The sequence below is a fragment of the Paramisgurnus dabryanus genome, chromosome 3 (genome assembly GCF_030506205.2).
Source record: "Paramisgurnus dabryanus chromosome 3, PD_genome_1.1, whole genome shotgun sequence".
Lineage (NCBI taxonomy): Eukaryota > Metazoa > Chordata > Actinopteri > Cypriniformes > Cobitidae > Paramisgurnus > Paramisgurnus dabryanus.
Window position 1 is genome coordinate 6,119,533 of NC_133339.1, and position 16,312 is coordinate 6,135,844.

The 16,312-nt window shown below is 42.2% G+C and overlaps 1 pseudogene; it reads left to right on the plus strand.

The window, feature by feature from the left end:
- Nucleotides 1-4,700: 4,700 nt before the first annotated feature.
- Nucleotides 4,701-8,116, plus strand: LOC141281951 (uncharacterized; annotated as a pseudogene).
- The last annotated feature ends 8,196 nt before the right edge of the window (nucleotides 8,117-16,312 follow it).

The following is a 16,312-nucleotide window of genomic DNA, read 5'->3' on the forward strand; positions in this document are numbered from 1 at the left end:
TTTTTTGTCTTTTTTAAAGGCTCTAAGAAGACCACAACACACAAGATGACAAATATAGAAATAAGTTATGTCTAGCTAGATATTTATTTAAAATTAAAATGGTAAACCTGCAAAACATAGTATCTACACCTCATATAGATTTAGTGCATATTTAAACTGAATGTGAATGTTTGTGAATTGTTAAAGAACATGAAAATGCCATTAGCTTACTTTTTTCGTGGTAACACTTAACAAAAAAAAGAAACTTTACCACATAGTAAATGAAATAGTACAATAGTGTCTTTTTCGTGTGTGTTAAACTATAAAGGGTGCTTGAAAATTTTCTTATGTTTTTAAATAAGCATACGCATTAAACAATGTAAAGCAGAACTTACCTTTACTTTGGGATTGCTTTTCTAAGCCTAAGCCTATCACCATAACCTCACTAAAATAAGTCTTGTTTTTATCTTTTACAAGCTATTAAATCCAATGGTTCACTTACATTTTCCTCCAGCACTGTGAATGTTTAATGGGTGTTTTCACAAGAAACTCGAATTTTTGGTGTGTTGTCAGCTTATGCACAGTGTGTTTGTCTATTGTTGTGACCTAGATGAGGATCATTTCACATTTGATGGCAAATCAGTGAAAGAAAACCAGTATATTCTTAGGTGTTCACACACTTTTTAATCCCATTGTATACTGGCCCCGGGATAGGCATGGATCTCTCTTTGATCATCTTAATGACAAAACACCTTGACACAGCGCTCTGAAAACCTAAACATGGCTCCACCTGCTGGTGAAAATGTTGTAAAAGCAATAAGATCAGTCCAAACATTTTACACATGATTTTACAAAATAAATATAAAAAAGTGTTTTAAGAACTTAATTAAGCAAAAGTGTATTCTGTATTTTTTGTTTTATTTAGGGCAAACAGATTATTGAAACACTAGCTTTCCTTTTAATTATGCACATGTTTGTCATTAAATCTATTTATTAACAAAAAGTAGGCAAAATGTCAAAAGGATGAATGTTTTATGAACTCGCATAATAAAACTGACCCGAGTTCACAGAACCATCGGATTTTCAAAACGTTTTGAAACAGTTACGAAGTAAAGAAGCCTCATTTGCTAAAATCACATGACTTGACTGGTTTGAAATATACTCCGAACCAAACAAGAGATAGAAAAAAATCAATAGCTCAGCATAATAACCATAAGAGCTATGGAGAGTGTGTGTGTGAGCAAAACTAGACAAATCTGAGAAAAACCTACCTTTGGGGCTGTCCTCATTTAAACTATAGTGCAAATAGTGTCCCTTGAGGGCAAATGCTATTTGCCCACTATAGTCTGGTTGGAGCAATAAAGAAAAAAAAAAATGCACTGAAATCAATGATTCACGTGGTGTAAGATATAGAGCGTATCACTCAAATTAGAATTCAATTAGTTCCTTTTACCCATCGCTCCATGTCCATTAAAATGATACCAAACATGAGGCAATAAGTGAGGGATAATCCACGGCTAGCCATGCATTAAAGGATTTTAATTCAGGAAAATCATTGGCAGTCTGAATAAACCAAGAATCAAATCAAATTTTCTGTGTATTTTCCGTAAAGTCTGTGTAAAAAGGGCTTATGTTTTGATGCTACTTGATTGAGCCATGTTCTTTCAAAATGGAAACTTTTAGTTTACCCAAAAGAGATACTATTTTAAGTCAGTTTCATTTAAAATGATGTTGTGAACAAGAAACATCTAATTTATACTATAGATAAATTAAACAAGATCATAATATGGCATGTCAATAGAAATCCAGCAAAACCATGGTTAATATACTTTTACTACCAAAATAAATCATGGTTAATTTTCATAAGGGATTAATGCAAACATGTGACATGATGGAAACTGGAACAAACCAGGAAATGTGACAGTAAAAGTCTGACAAATGTCAATTGAAGATGCTCCTTTTTATATTTAAAATGCCAAAGAAAAACTCTTCTTTTGTAAGATAAAACACACGCACGCACGCACGCACGCACGCACACACACACACACACACACACACACGTTGTGGGGACAATCGGTTGGACCGTTGGAATGCTTGATTCTGATTGGCCAGTCGTGACATTTGCAGGTTTGTTATTCCCACCGCTTCAAACTAATAACACATTGTAACCTGGATACTGAAAAACAAAATTAAATATAAATATGTATTTTAATAACATATATGACATTATATTTACAAATTATTTTGTTTGTGACATTTGCTGTCTTGTCTTTATAATGACAACATAATAATGACAAAAGTTACACTATATCCAGCATGAACTTTATGTACATGTTTGGATTTTTGAGAGAATAATGTTTATGTGTGGTTATTGAAAAAGCAACAAATAAATGAATTAATAAGTCACTGAAATAAGGCCACATATATAAACTATACTACATGAACATGTTTAAGGTTTTGCCAAAAGACTGAATGATTTGATAAAATGGTTTAGGCCAATGAGAATTTGGTTCAGAGAATCATGGTTTATTGATTAAACAATTCTGAAACTGTAAGTACTAAAAATATATGCAAACTAAAAAGTTTTAATTAAATAAAATAATAAATGTCATGAATGTATCGTATTACTTTAAAAGGAAATAATGCCCCAGATACAAATCTATGTTGTGTCGTTCACTCATTTACATGATGCATGATTCATTTGCATAATTTGGTTATTTCGTAGTTCGAGGCACCTGAGGACAAGATTAAGACATTTTAAACATTAGAAAGATTACACAAAATGAAATAACTGCAATGATCTAATCATTATCACAACTAGTAAAGCATTCATTTCAGTCGTAACCAGACTTATTTAACTCTGCTATAATAAATTTGTTCCACTACCTGATTCATGATCTAGTTTTACAAGAATATTGTTCAACAACTTCATTGTCATTGCAGCAATTCAGTCATTCAATTCAGTCTGTCAAAATTGTCTTTTAACTTTATTTGCAGGTTCATACTGTATGTCTTTGATAGTTTCTGTTAGACAAATGCCAGCCCCAGGGCCTGAAGTTAACTTTTTTGGCCACAGTGACTTTTTACCAGCCTTTTTTTTTTGCCTGAATAGTGGTAATAACATTGTCTTTATTGTATGAATTAAATAAAATGATTTTTTAGAGCTATAAAAGTAATTTGTCTTTGTCTTAGGTTGTTTGATTAACATTAATGACACAGACTTAAATATGTTAATTGAGGTTACTGTCTCTTTAAGACCAAATAAGCACAAACTGGCTTTTGACTCTCTATACAAAGACATAAAGAAATGTTTTTATTAGAAAAAGAATATGTGAAGATAATTTTGTTTATATATGCCCTGTCAAGAACAGAAAGATTTTATGTTCGCTTGCTTTTTGGAATGCGTCTCCGTATGTGCACTATCGAGGGCCCTTAAACCTGCCCGCGCACACACAGACGGAGGGGGAATTCCAAACTGCGCACATAAAGGGTCAGGACAATATTATTATTATTTTTTTGCTGTCCGAGTTGCGGGCGGGTTAGTTGAAAACGTCGGTCAGGTGCGGATTGTTTATACACTGATTCGCATTGGCTACCCGCAAATGTGGCCGGTAGATTGACAGCGTTACCCGCCAATTGCAAAATTCACCCGCCTTTTGCGCGTGGTCGGGTGTTAATTTCAGGCCCTGGCCAGCCCTCTCCACTGTTTTCTTATACCAATCCAGACCACTTGGCTATTGCTGTTTATATCAATCTGAAATATTTCATATTCTAGATTTACATATAGATTTTTCTAAACAAGAGCTGTCATTTAGGGAGCACCAAGGAGTAAAGAAAAGAAGTCATCATCTTTGAGCATTTGATCTGGTTTTCAGGTGCCTCAAAATACCCAAATTGTGCATGCAAAAATTTAGCAAAAACTTAAAAAAGGCAAAACATGCAAACTTAAAAAAATTTGAGAACAAAATCATTATGCAAATAATTTTTTTAAAGAAGGACCAATGTCACGTTGCATATTTTTTATAAGAAGACCACTGTCACGTAGCCTTTTTTATTCAAACCTAAACAAGCCATAACATTGATATAGTAGTAACATTCATATCTGTTTCAGCAGAATATTGGTTTATATGTGGCCTCAAACAGCTAATTTTATACCCGAGTCCTAATTTGTTGATAAAATGTGAATAAATGACATTTCCAGGGTTTTATTTTAATCTTTTAAAGACACATGACAGAATTCTAGCTTTAGGAAAATGACATATAATCGGACCATTTAATTCGTTCATCTTCAAATCAATTTAAATACTCCCTGCTCTGTGACAGTCACCTTTTTCAATCTTTTCAGTTGTTCCCGTCCTACATTTCTTTATTGCTTTTGAAAATAACAGGTGAGCATTTTTATAGTCTCCTTTCAGATCAAATGAACAGTTAAGCTTTTAACACCATAGTTTCCTCAAAACGCATCCTCCTGTTTTCAAAGAAAGGTCAAGAACATTTGGCACAATTGTCATCAGCTTGATTACAGATGTTGATGAGTTTGCCAATAGGAGAAGAATATTATCTAATGTAATGTTTTTTCCATAGCTTTTTTCTGAGTGATCATTTCCATTGATTTTTTTAAGTAAGCATCCATTTGCATACATTTCTAACATGTAAAGTTGGTGTTAACATACAAAGTGTGTTTTAGGAGAGTGTTTACTGACTCACCCTTCACAGAAGAGATGAAGATTGTCGTGTTTGCTCTTCTCCTCTCAGCTCATTGTGAGCTGACAACAGCTCTGAAAAGACAACACTTTTATTTTAGCAATGCCTCAACATGGACACGAGCTCAAAGTCACTGCAAAGCCTACTATGTAGATCTGTCCAGTGTTGACAGCCAGGAGGAAATTAAAGCGTTGAACACTGCAAGTGGGTCATACCCAGAAAGTTGGGTTGGTCTGCGACGGATCTCAAACATTTGGCAGTGGAGTGATGGAGGCAATAATAGTTTTATCACCTGGGGAACAGACCAACCAAACGATCAAAACCAAGACATCTGCGCTCGAGTTCATAACGGCGATTTGTATGACTTTCCATGTAGTTATCCATTCCCTTACTTCTGCTACAAGTGGGACACTGAACTGATTGTGGTTAAAGAGAATAAGAGCTGGGAGGATGCGATACAATACTGCAGGACTCATCACACTGATCTGGCCAGTCTGCCAACAGATTTACATCTCATCCAAGCCAAACAAACAATTGGTAATACATCAACTGTGTGGACAGGGCTAGGGTTCCTGGGAGGCTCATGGTTCTGGTTAAGTGATGAGGATCTGGGATACCTTCGTGTCCAGCTGCCAGCCTGTCCTGCCAATTACACTTACTGTGGATCTCTAAACCTAAAAACTCGGAGCTGGGAGAACAGAAACTGTATGGAGGAACGTAACTTTGTGTGCTATTAGAGAGGACGGTAGGTAAAGATATCAAGTATCATAGATTCATGTTTAAATCTTCCACAGTTACATCACCAGGGGTGTTTCCAGCATTGAAGGACATCCGGGGCTTAGCCCAGGCAATTGTATGTAAATACAGGGATCACTAGCCTAGATAATAACACTAACACCTCTTTTTTAACACCAGGATGTCTCCCATCCAAGTACTGACCAAGCTCAGCCCTGCTTAGCTTCAGTGGGCAAGCTGTCTTGGGCTACAGGGTGATATGGCCGCTGGTACTGTAGATCACCCGCTCTAGCTAGCCTAGAAGCAATTATAACAGCTTCTTCAAATGCTGGACTTCTATGTATTCCCCGGACCTTCTATCCTCTATGGGTGGCAGATCATTTTCTGTTATTGCTCCGACATTATGGAACACCCTACCTATTTCACTTAGAACCAATGCTTCTTGCCTGAATTAAAATTCAACCAACTGTCAAATCTGTTCAACCTACACTATCAGTAAGACATATGTATACGATGCACTTACGCTATTTGCTATTTGAGTCTGTGGTTTATGTACTGTGATCTATGTAGATTCCTATCACTTGTACTGATTATTTTGTGGTTCATGTATGTATAGGCCTGTCTTCTGTTATTCTCTCATGCAGCTGCATGAGGCTCTCGTCCTGGGCAAATGTCCGACGAATATGTATCTGTATTGTCTACTTGTGTTAAAAAAGCAAAGTCATGAAATAACGGATGTCGTTAATAAAGAGAATATTTTGCTGATAACATTAACTTTATTTTCATACGGGTCGTGGTCAGTTTACAAACACAACACCACTTGCTCGTGTCTCCTGCTTCAGCTCTTACTTTGGTAGCAGGCAGGGTTTTTTTTTAAAAGATTGACAAATTAGCAGCATATTTAAGTGAAACGCTGCAGTTCATTTTGGGCTTGAGGTCCATTGGTTGCGTTGATAGTACTGGCTTGCATTGGATTAACAGTGGAAACGCGAGTAGCATGGACAAGATGGACAACAATTAACGTAAGTACTGCATATTACATTTAATTTGTTTAACGTTAAAACAGTTGTTGTGTCTTGAATTGGGCAGCAATGTTAACAAAATGTTAGCCAAAGCTACTCAAAATGAACTCCTTATTACCTTGTTAGCATGCTAGCCTGCTGTCTTCAGTCTAAAAGTTTGTTGAATACTCATTGTATTACCATTTTAATTAAGCTTAAATTTTTTATTAACTTTATTTATTAATGATACAGATTAATGTCAATATGATCAATCTATCGATGCGTGCCCTGAGCATAATTTAGGGTTTATAGACAATTGGAAGCATTTCTGGGGGAGACCATTCCTCCTAACCCGAGATGGCCTTTATCCGTCCTCGGAAGGAAGTTCTTTAGACCAATCTCTAATCTCCCTTTTCTTTCTAAAATATTAGAAAAAGTAGTGGCAAGCCAGCTACGCACATTCTTAACAAATAATAGTACATATGAAAAGTTCCAATTAGGATTCAGGCCCCACCATAGCACAGAGACAGCGCTGCTTAGAGTTACAAATGACCTCCTGTTAACATCTGATCGTGGTGAAATCTCAGTCCTTATATTATTAGACCTTAGTGCAGCCTTTGACACAATAGATCACACAATCTTACTCAATAGGCTAGAAAACTATGTTGGCATCAGTGGTCAGGCGTTAGGCTGGTTTAGATCGTATCTAACCAATTCTATCACTTTGTTTATGTAAATGAGGAGGAGTCATATAACTCCCTGATCCCTGATCCGGGATCAGTTTTAGGTCCTATCCTGTTCTCGTTATATATGTTACCTCTAGGAGACATTATCAGGAAACATAACATCCGTTTTCACTGCTATGGGAATGAGACCCAGCTTTACATCTCCTCACATCCCCTAGAACCCCAGTTTTCTAAGCAAACAGACTGCATCAGCGATATTATTGACTGGATGGCACATACCTTTCTTATGCTAAACTCCAATAAGACAGAGATACTTATTATCGAACCGAATCGCTACAAACATAATATGACAGATTACAAGTTGCCCATAGATGGCTGCACTGTGGTGCCAACTTCCACTGTTAAGAATTTAGGTGTGATGTTCAACAGCAATTTATCCTTCGATAGCCATATCTCCAATGTCTGCTGCACAGCATTCTTCCATCTTAGAAATATCTCAAAAATACGCCATATGCTGTCTGCATCAGATGCAGAGAAGCTTCTCCACACTTTTATGACCTCTAGAATAGACTATTGCAACTCGTTACTGGGAGGATGCCATGCAAATCAGGTAAACAATCTTCAGCTAGTTCAAAACGCTTCTGCAAGGGTGCTTACTCGAAGAAGTATGACCACATAAGCCCAATTCTGGCATCTTTACACTGGCTACCAGTTAAATTTCGCATACAATTTAAAATAACACTAATCACCTACAAAGCCTTAAATGGCCTAGCACCCTCGTATCTTAGAGAATTACTTTCAGAATACAATCCATCACATGCACTGTGGTTGCAAAATTCTGGCCTCTTAATTATCCCTAGAATATCAAAAGTGTCTAAAAGTGGAAGATCCTTTTCCTACTTAGCCCCTAAGCTCTGGAATGATTTACCAACCGATGTCCGAGAATCAGACACAGTAAATAAATTTAAATCTAGACTTAAGACTTTTCTCTTCAACAAAGCATTCACATAATTTGATTAGTAATGTTACTTATCTCACAATAGCTAGCTTGTACAACCTAATAAATTAATAAATTAAAACCTTATTATCATCAACACTTCAAAGCATGTTAAATTTAATTTATATTCTTAAGAAATGTGTTGAAACTTTGAATTAGTAGACGGTTGAGTCTTAATTTGGCACGTTTGGTTGGGTTGCAATTTTGGCATTTTCCAATGGTCTTGAGAATAATATGTCATAGAGAACCGTTTGCCACTGTACGTTAGTATTAACGACGACAGTGGGGCTTCTGGCCTTAGTCAAACGAGTTTCTATTACTAATTTAAAGATCAGATGGGGGACCCCATACATAGATCGCCATGGGCCCACAAATTTGCTTAATCCTCAGCTATGGGTAATATACTAAAGCCGCAATAGCTAGCCTGTCTGGAACCGAGCTGACTTAAACCACATCACTATGTGACACTTGCATTACATGTGAATAGCCCCTACGCTAATAGGATTTTTTTCTCTCTCCCTGTCTCGTCCTCGATCCCGAGGACAATGAGACAAACAGACCCAGTCCTGGTAAATGTGAAGGTTGGAACATCCCTGATTTACTAGCCGTCCTTCAAATTGATGCCCAGCTGATGCCTGACCAACGACCACCGGCAGAACCCGTTTAATTTCCTTACTCGTTTACATATATACAGTATATATATATATATATATATATATATATATATATATATATATATATATATATATATCCCAGTGTCAGGATCCCGAATGTTATTAAGTGTATTTTGTATTTTGTCTTGTTTCTGGTGCCGGGATCCTGACACCCCCGTATACGTGTTTGTGTGGAGAGTCATGTGGTCTGTGTTTATGTTTTGTGTACCGCATGCTCTACCTGTCTTAAGTCTTGACCCTGCCCCCTCGTTTCCTTGTTAATTATTCATGATTCCCTTCACCTGTTTGTCATTGTTCCCTAGTTTAGGTTTCCCTATTTAATGCCATTGTGTTTGCTGTCCTGTGCCGGTTCATTGTGTATCTATGATACTGTCTCGTGTGATCTGTCGTGTCTTGATTATTTTCTAGTTCTGTCATTGTTTGCCCCCTCGAGGGTTTTTATGTTACAATAAACGTCTTCTAGTATGAGCTGTCTGCGCTTGGGTTCTATCCATCACCACACCCTGACACCCAAGGGTTTTTTCCTCCTAGGACTTTTTTTTTCTCCCGGCTAAAAAAGTCAGTTTTTTTCCTCCTAGGGGGTTTTTCAACCCAGGGAGTCAGCCTTCATTGGCTTAACTTAGCACCCTCTTCTATATGTTACATAAGTAATACGCTCTCTTATAATGTGGATTCATAGCCGCAGCAAATTCTGCTGCTTGTGCTATCTGTATTATGATTTTTCTGTGTTTTTCCCTGCTTCTTTTAATGAAAAGCTGCTTTAAAACAATTACCAATTGTGAAAAGCGCTATATAAATAAAATTGAATTGAATTTTATTGAATTAAAATACTTAGGACATATTATCAGGGATGATCTTAGTGATGATGATAATATTCAGCTTCAGTGTTATAAATTATATGCTCAGGCAAATATGTTGGCACGAAAATTTCATATGTACACTGATGATGTTAAAACAGCTCTTTTTAGAGCTTACTGTACTCCACTTTACACAGCACATCTATGGTGTCGCCATAGTAAAGGAAAAATGAATAAAATAAAGGTGGCATATAATGATGCTCTTAGAATTTTGATAAAGTACCCAAGGTGTGAAAGTGCAACCGATATGTTTGTGAATTGTAATGTTCCCACTTTCCAAGATTTGCTTAGGAATCTTATGTTTAAATTTATGTGCAGGGTTACTGAGTCTAGGAATGTCATTATAAGGTCTTTAATGGACCCTAACATAAGTGAGACAACATACTCCTCCAGTCTCTGGAAATATTAGAATCAACATTTGTATGTTTTTAACCAGTTAGCACACATTTGTGCTATGTGTAATTTATCTTATGTTTGATTGTGGTTGGTTATGGATGTTTGTATATTGTGTGTACTACTATGGAGGCTTGTATATTGTGTGTGTTATTATATTTGGACTTCGAGTCTGTCAATAAAGATAATAAAATGGTGACAAAGACAATAGTAAAAGTTAATGTATTCACACTGCAGTGCATGGTGGGAGTCCTGGATGTGATTTGTAATTTGTTGATTCAATACTGGACGTTCAGTAGACGTTGGAAAAAGATGTCATCTGGCATCACAGTCGGCACCGTCAGGGACCAAAAAAAGATGTGCAAGAGATGTTATTTGGATATTACTTTGCACAGTGGGTTTCATCCCGAAAGGAACACTTGACATTTAAACCCGATTTACTTTTATTTAAAAAAAACTCTTAGATGTCAAACTTTAGGATGTGTTAGAGCACTAAATAACCTGTAGATTGATCACTACTGTAACACATGAAACCAGAAACACAGCGTGTTATATGAAAAGTATGTCCGCTTTAGGAATTTACTTATCATGGTTGAAAACAGCTTTCCGGATGTACACGCGCAAAACGGTGATGAAATAACGCGATATTTGTCAGCTCTGTCAAGCAGGTTTGTTATTCCTAGATAATAACCGCTTCAAACTAATAACATATTGTAACCCGGATACTACAAATCATTTTGATAGGTACATTTTAATATTAGACAAAGTTAAATATAAATATTATATTTACAAATGATTGAACCACATAGTGTGTTCGTGGCATTTTAATGTCTTGTCTTAATAATGACAACATAATAATAACATATAGTGTTACATTATATTCAGCATAAACTTGCCTACGTACATGTTTGTATTTTTGAGAGAATAATGTTTATGTGTGGTTATCGAAAAAGCAAGAAATAAATGAATTAATAAGTCACTGAAATAAGGCCACACATATATAAACCCTATACCTGAACATGTTTAAGGTTTTGCTAAAAGACTGAATGATTTGATAAATGGGTTTAGGCCAATGAGAATTTGGTTCGGAGAATCATGGTTTTGTTATGGTTTGAAGGATGAACCCAAATGCAGACCGAGATGAAGAACACTTAAGACTTTATTTGTACAATAAACAGAAAACAAAACCCACGAGGGGGCAAAACGCTTAGGTTACTCACGTAACCCCGGTTCCCTGAAATAACGGGAACGAAGCATTGCGTCAGTTAGCTGACGCTATGGGGGGAAACTCCTGTTTACTCCGTGATTGAAGCCTATTGGTTAACGTCTGTAGAAAATACAGACCAATGACGTTTGAGCCCGCGCGGGGGCGTGGCACACGTCCCTATATAAGCCGGTGAAATACGTCAAGAGCTCATTATTATTCGACTGAAGCGCGCAGCCGAATAACACTCGCTGCGTAGACGTTTGTAGCACGGCCAGCGACGCAATGCTTCGTTCCCGTTATTTCAGGGAACCGGGGTTACGTGAGTAACCTAAGCGTTCCCTTTCAATACGGTTCACTTCGCATTGCGTCAGTTTGCTGACGCTATGGGGGAACGTAATCCCATCCCGCCGTGCATACACAACGGACTGAGGTGCCCTTACCGGAGAGACACTGCATGTGGCCCTAACCCAGCATATACATAGCTCTAGCGAGCGCAAGTGTAAGCACCATATATGAGACAGTAATACGCATACAGTGAAGTTTCTAAACGCACCATGATGCATATACAATAGAGCACGAGACGGCGGGTTTCCTGAGCGCGCCGCGAGCTTGTGCATGAATTATTAATAGGTAGCCATGACGGTGAGCTAGCAACGCACCGTGAAGGCATACAGAAACGCAGTCGCGTGAATCATTAAGCCGATAAGACCTGTGCTTGTAAGGCAGGTACATCCAGGCTATAAAATCTGACAAACGTAGACGGCGAGGACCAGCCGGCCGCGTTACAAATGTCAACGATAGAAATCCCCGTAGACCAAGCCCAAGATGAAGCCATACCCCTCGTGGAGTGAGCTTTTAAACCAACTGGACAATGTTCATTCAGGGAGGCGTAAGCCAAAGCAATGGCTTCGACGATCCATTTAGATGGCCTCTGTTTAGTGAGCGGCATACCTAAGGAATGTTGTGCGAAGCTTACGAACAGCTGATCTGACTTGCGATATGAGGCAGAACGGTCCGTGTATATTCTTAACGCTCTGACGGGGCAGAGCGTGTTCGGGGTTTGTTCGCCGTCCGCCGTCGGAAGGGCGAGAAGTGAAACCACCTGAACTCTAAATGGCGTGGTCAAAACTTTAGGAATGTATCCCGCTCTCGGTCTAAGGATCACTTTGCTATCGTTAGGACCGAATTCCAGACACGACGGGTCAATTGAAAACGCGTGTAAATCGCCCACTCGTTTAACCGATGCCAACGCCAGGAGGAGAGCGGTTTTAAACGAGAGAGCGCGCAGGTCAGCCTGTTCGAGGGGCTCGAAAGGGGGACCGCGCAGCGCTTTCAGGACCGTGGACAGATCCCAAGACGGGACCGTGTTAGGTCGTGGTGGGTTTAGTCTGCGAGCGCCTCTGAGGAATTTAATGATGAGATCATGTTTTCCCACGGTGCGACCGGCGATAAGGGCGTGATTCGCCGTTATCGCCGCCACATACACTTTAAGCGTCGAGGGCGCGCGACCGCTGTCCAGCATTTCCTGCAGAAAGGAGAGAATATGCTCCACTTCACAGGTGTTTGGGTTTAAGTCTTTCGTCGTGCACCAGTCAGAAAAAATAGACCACTTTTGAGCGTAAAGGCGCCTGGTAGATGGGGCCCTAGCTTCAGTTAGAGTATTTAACACCCGTCCTGAAAGGCGTGATGGTTGCCGTTCAGAGACCAAACGTGTAGATTCCATAGCTCCGGCTGTGGATGCCATATCGTCCCTCTCGCCTGAGATAGGAGGTCTTTCCTCAGCGGTACTGGCCATGGTGCTGATGTTTTCAGCTGCCATAGGTCGGGGAGCCATGGTTGATTGTGCCAAAACGGGGCGACCAGAATTATCGCGCATTTCGTCTCTCTTATCCTCTGAAGGACCTGTGGTAACAGAGCCACCAGAGGAAAAGCATACAGAAGACACGCCGGCCATGCTTGCGACAGGGCATCGTGGTGTCTCGGGAAGAAGATCGGGCAATGCGCGTTCTCGTCTGACGCAAACAGATCGATCTCCGCCCGGCCGAAGACGGTCCATATTCTCTCGACCGTCTGAGGATGCAGTCTCCATTCTCCCGGCGGCGGACCGTTGCGCGAGAGAATGTCTGCACCCGTATTGGCTACACCCGGTACGTGAGTCGCTTTTAACGAACGTACGTTCGCGTGAGCCCATAATAAAAGCCGTCTCGCCAGCCTGGATAGGGAGCGAGATCTCAGCCCTCCTTGGTGGTTTATGAACGAAACCACCGTCATACTGTCCGACCGCACTAGAACGTGTTGATGTTGGAGTTTCGGTCGAAAGTGTCGTAGCGCCAAGATAACCGCCCACATCTCGAGGTGGTTGATATGTAGCTGAGACAACTGGTTGTTCCACGCACCGAAGGCGAGCTCGCCGTCGCAGTGAGCGCCCCAACTCGTCGCAGACGCATCCGTAGTCACCACTTTCCTCCTGCTCACGGAGCCGAGCTCCGTGCCCGAGAGGAAAAGGTGAGGGGATGTCCATATCGAAAGCGCTTTCACGCAGCTGTACGTGATTTTGATTAATAAGCGGCCCGACAACCAAGCACGGGGCGGAACTTTCGCTTTCAACCAAAACTGAAGCGGCCTCATGAACAGCATTCCCAACGGTATTAGTGGGGATGCTGCTGCCATCAGACCCAGCATTTTTTGGAATCGTTTGAGAGGGAGATGTGAACCCGCTTTGAACGATGCCGCCTCGCGTCTGACCGTGAGCCCGCGTTCCTGTGTAAGCCATGCCCGCATCTTTAGTGAGTCGAGCGTCGTGCCTAAGAACGCGATTCGCTGCGTGGGGGTGAGCAAACTCTTCTGGAGGTTGATTTTGAACCCCAAATTCTCCAAATGCTGGAGTACAACGGTCTTGTGCGCAGTAATTTCCCTCTCTGACTGTGCTAGAATAAGCCAATCGTCGATGTAATTCAATATGCGGATGCCGCTCTGTCTGAGAGGGGCGAGAGCCGCATCCGCACATTTGGTAAATGTGCGTGGTGCCAGAGATAATCCGAAGGGCAGAACTTTGTACTGGTATGCTGTCCCGTCGAGCGCGAATCTTAGGAACGGCCTGTGACGTGGCGCTATCGGAATGTGAAAGTAAGCGTCTTTCAGATCCACTGATATGAACCAATCGCCCGGTCGAATTAACGCCATGATTCGTCTGGCTGTAAGCATTTTGAACGGCCGTTTGGCAAGAGCGCGATTCAAAACGCGTAGATCCAATATCGGTCTGAGGCCGCCGTCTTTCTTTGGAACGAGAAAATAACGACTGTAAAAGCCTGATTCGCTTTGATCCGCCGGGACCGTCTCTATCGCGTCTTTTAGTAATAAAGAACGCACCTCTTCCCTGAGGATCTGCATACGATCGTCTGGGACAGTGGTGTAGAGAACGCCGCGAAACCGGGGTGGTCTCCGGGCGAATTGAAGTGAATAACCGTGTTGGATTACGTTTAGAATCCAGCCCGGCATACCGGGGGTGGATTGCCAAACGTGAAATTTGACGTCGAGCGTCGATATGCTTATGGACGTTAAGCCGTGTGTGTGTGTTTGTGTGTACAGAGGAGGAAATTTGCTCTTTTTGTGAAAAGGTAAAAATTTGTGTTTCGCTGTTACAGCGAGGGTGTGTCCAGCGCCCGAGGGGACTGAAACACGCAGAACTTTCGAGGGCGGGCCGGCCGAAGCGGGACCAGAGCCTCTTTTCCTCCTCAGACTCTCTTCAGGGAGGCGGCGCCGGCGTCGGGTCCAGCGTAATCCGAGGACGGGGACCGCGGCGTCGAGGCGGGCCAGCCGGTCGTGCAGGACGCTGGCGCTTGACCTCCGGTTCAGCTCTCTGCTGGGGCTGAGCTGGTGCTGGCTTAGGGCGTTGAGCTGGCGGCGGTTTTGGGCGGCCGGTCTCAGACGCTGAGGCAGATCGTTTTGGTAGAAAATGCCGCATAGCCTGCGACGATTTCTGTGCCTCAGTGAAGCGCTGGGTGAACCCCTCCACAGCGGAGCCGAAGAGCCCCGACGGTGACACGGGCGAGTCAAGAAGGGCAACCCGATCCGTGTCCTTTATCTCCGTCAAGTTCAGCCACAGATGTCTCTCCAGAACAACCAGGCTGGCCATGGCTCTTCCTACAGCCTGAGTGGCGACTTTAGTGGCGCGAAGGGCCAGATCAGTCGCGCTGCGCAGGTTCTGAAAGGTCGACGGGTCCGGACCTGTCTCGTCCATGTCACGGAGGAGTTTTGCCTGGTATACCTGCAGCACCGCCATCGTATGGAGAGCGGATGCAGCGTGGCCGTCGGCGGCGTAAGATTTCGACGCCAGGGTCGATGTCAGGCGACAGGGCTTTGACGGATGGTTCAATTTAGCCCTCCATCCGCCGGCTGAAGACGGGCAGAGATGGGCGGCGACAGTTTCCTCGAGCGGCGGCATCTTAGAGTAGCCGTGTTCATCAGCGCCGTCCACTACGGAGAGGACGTGGGAGACGGCGCTCTGAGCTCGGGTGGAGTGGGGAGCACGCCAAGATTTGGTGAGCTCCTGGTGAACCTCAGGGAAAAACGGCGCCTGCCGTTGGCGGGACGATTGACGGCGCCCGGGCTGCAGAAACCACTCGTCCAACCGGCTGAGTTGAGGCTCTGACGGCGGCGACCACTTGATGTTGAGCTCCGTCGTAGCTTGTGTCAAGATGCGGATGAGCTCAGAGTCGTGAGGACGCGACTCGGTAGGTTCATCAGCGGCGGCTGCGTGGGCGTCGTCATCCGAAGCCGCCCAATCCTCTAACTCCTCAGAGGATGACATCACTTCCAAGTTGTCACCGGACCCAAAGGAAACCATGCCGCTAGCACTCGGCAGGGGGCGTAGGTCTTCATGGGCGAAGGTGACAGGGTGACGGCGGGGAGACAGAGCACGCGGGGGATGAGCCGGCGTGGACTCGGTCTCAGGGCGTCTTCCAGCTTCATGGCTCCGCTGCTGTTTAGGCGGGAGAGCACGGGAAGCCTTCCGTTTAAAGATCTCGAGGCGGGAGCGCAGCACCGCGATAGGAAGGAGCTCGCAGTGGGCGCAGCCCG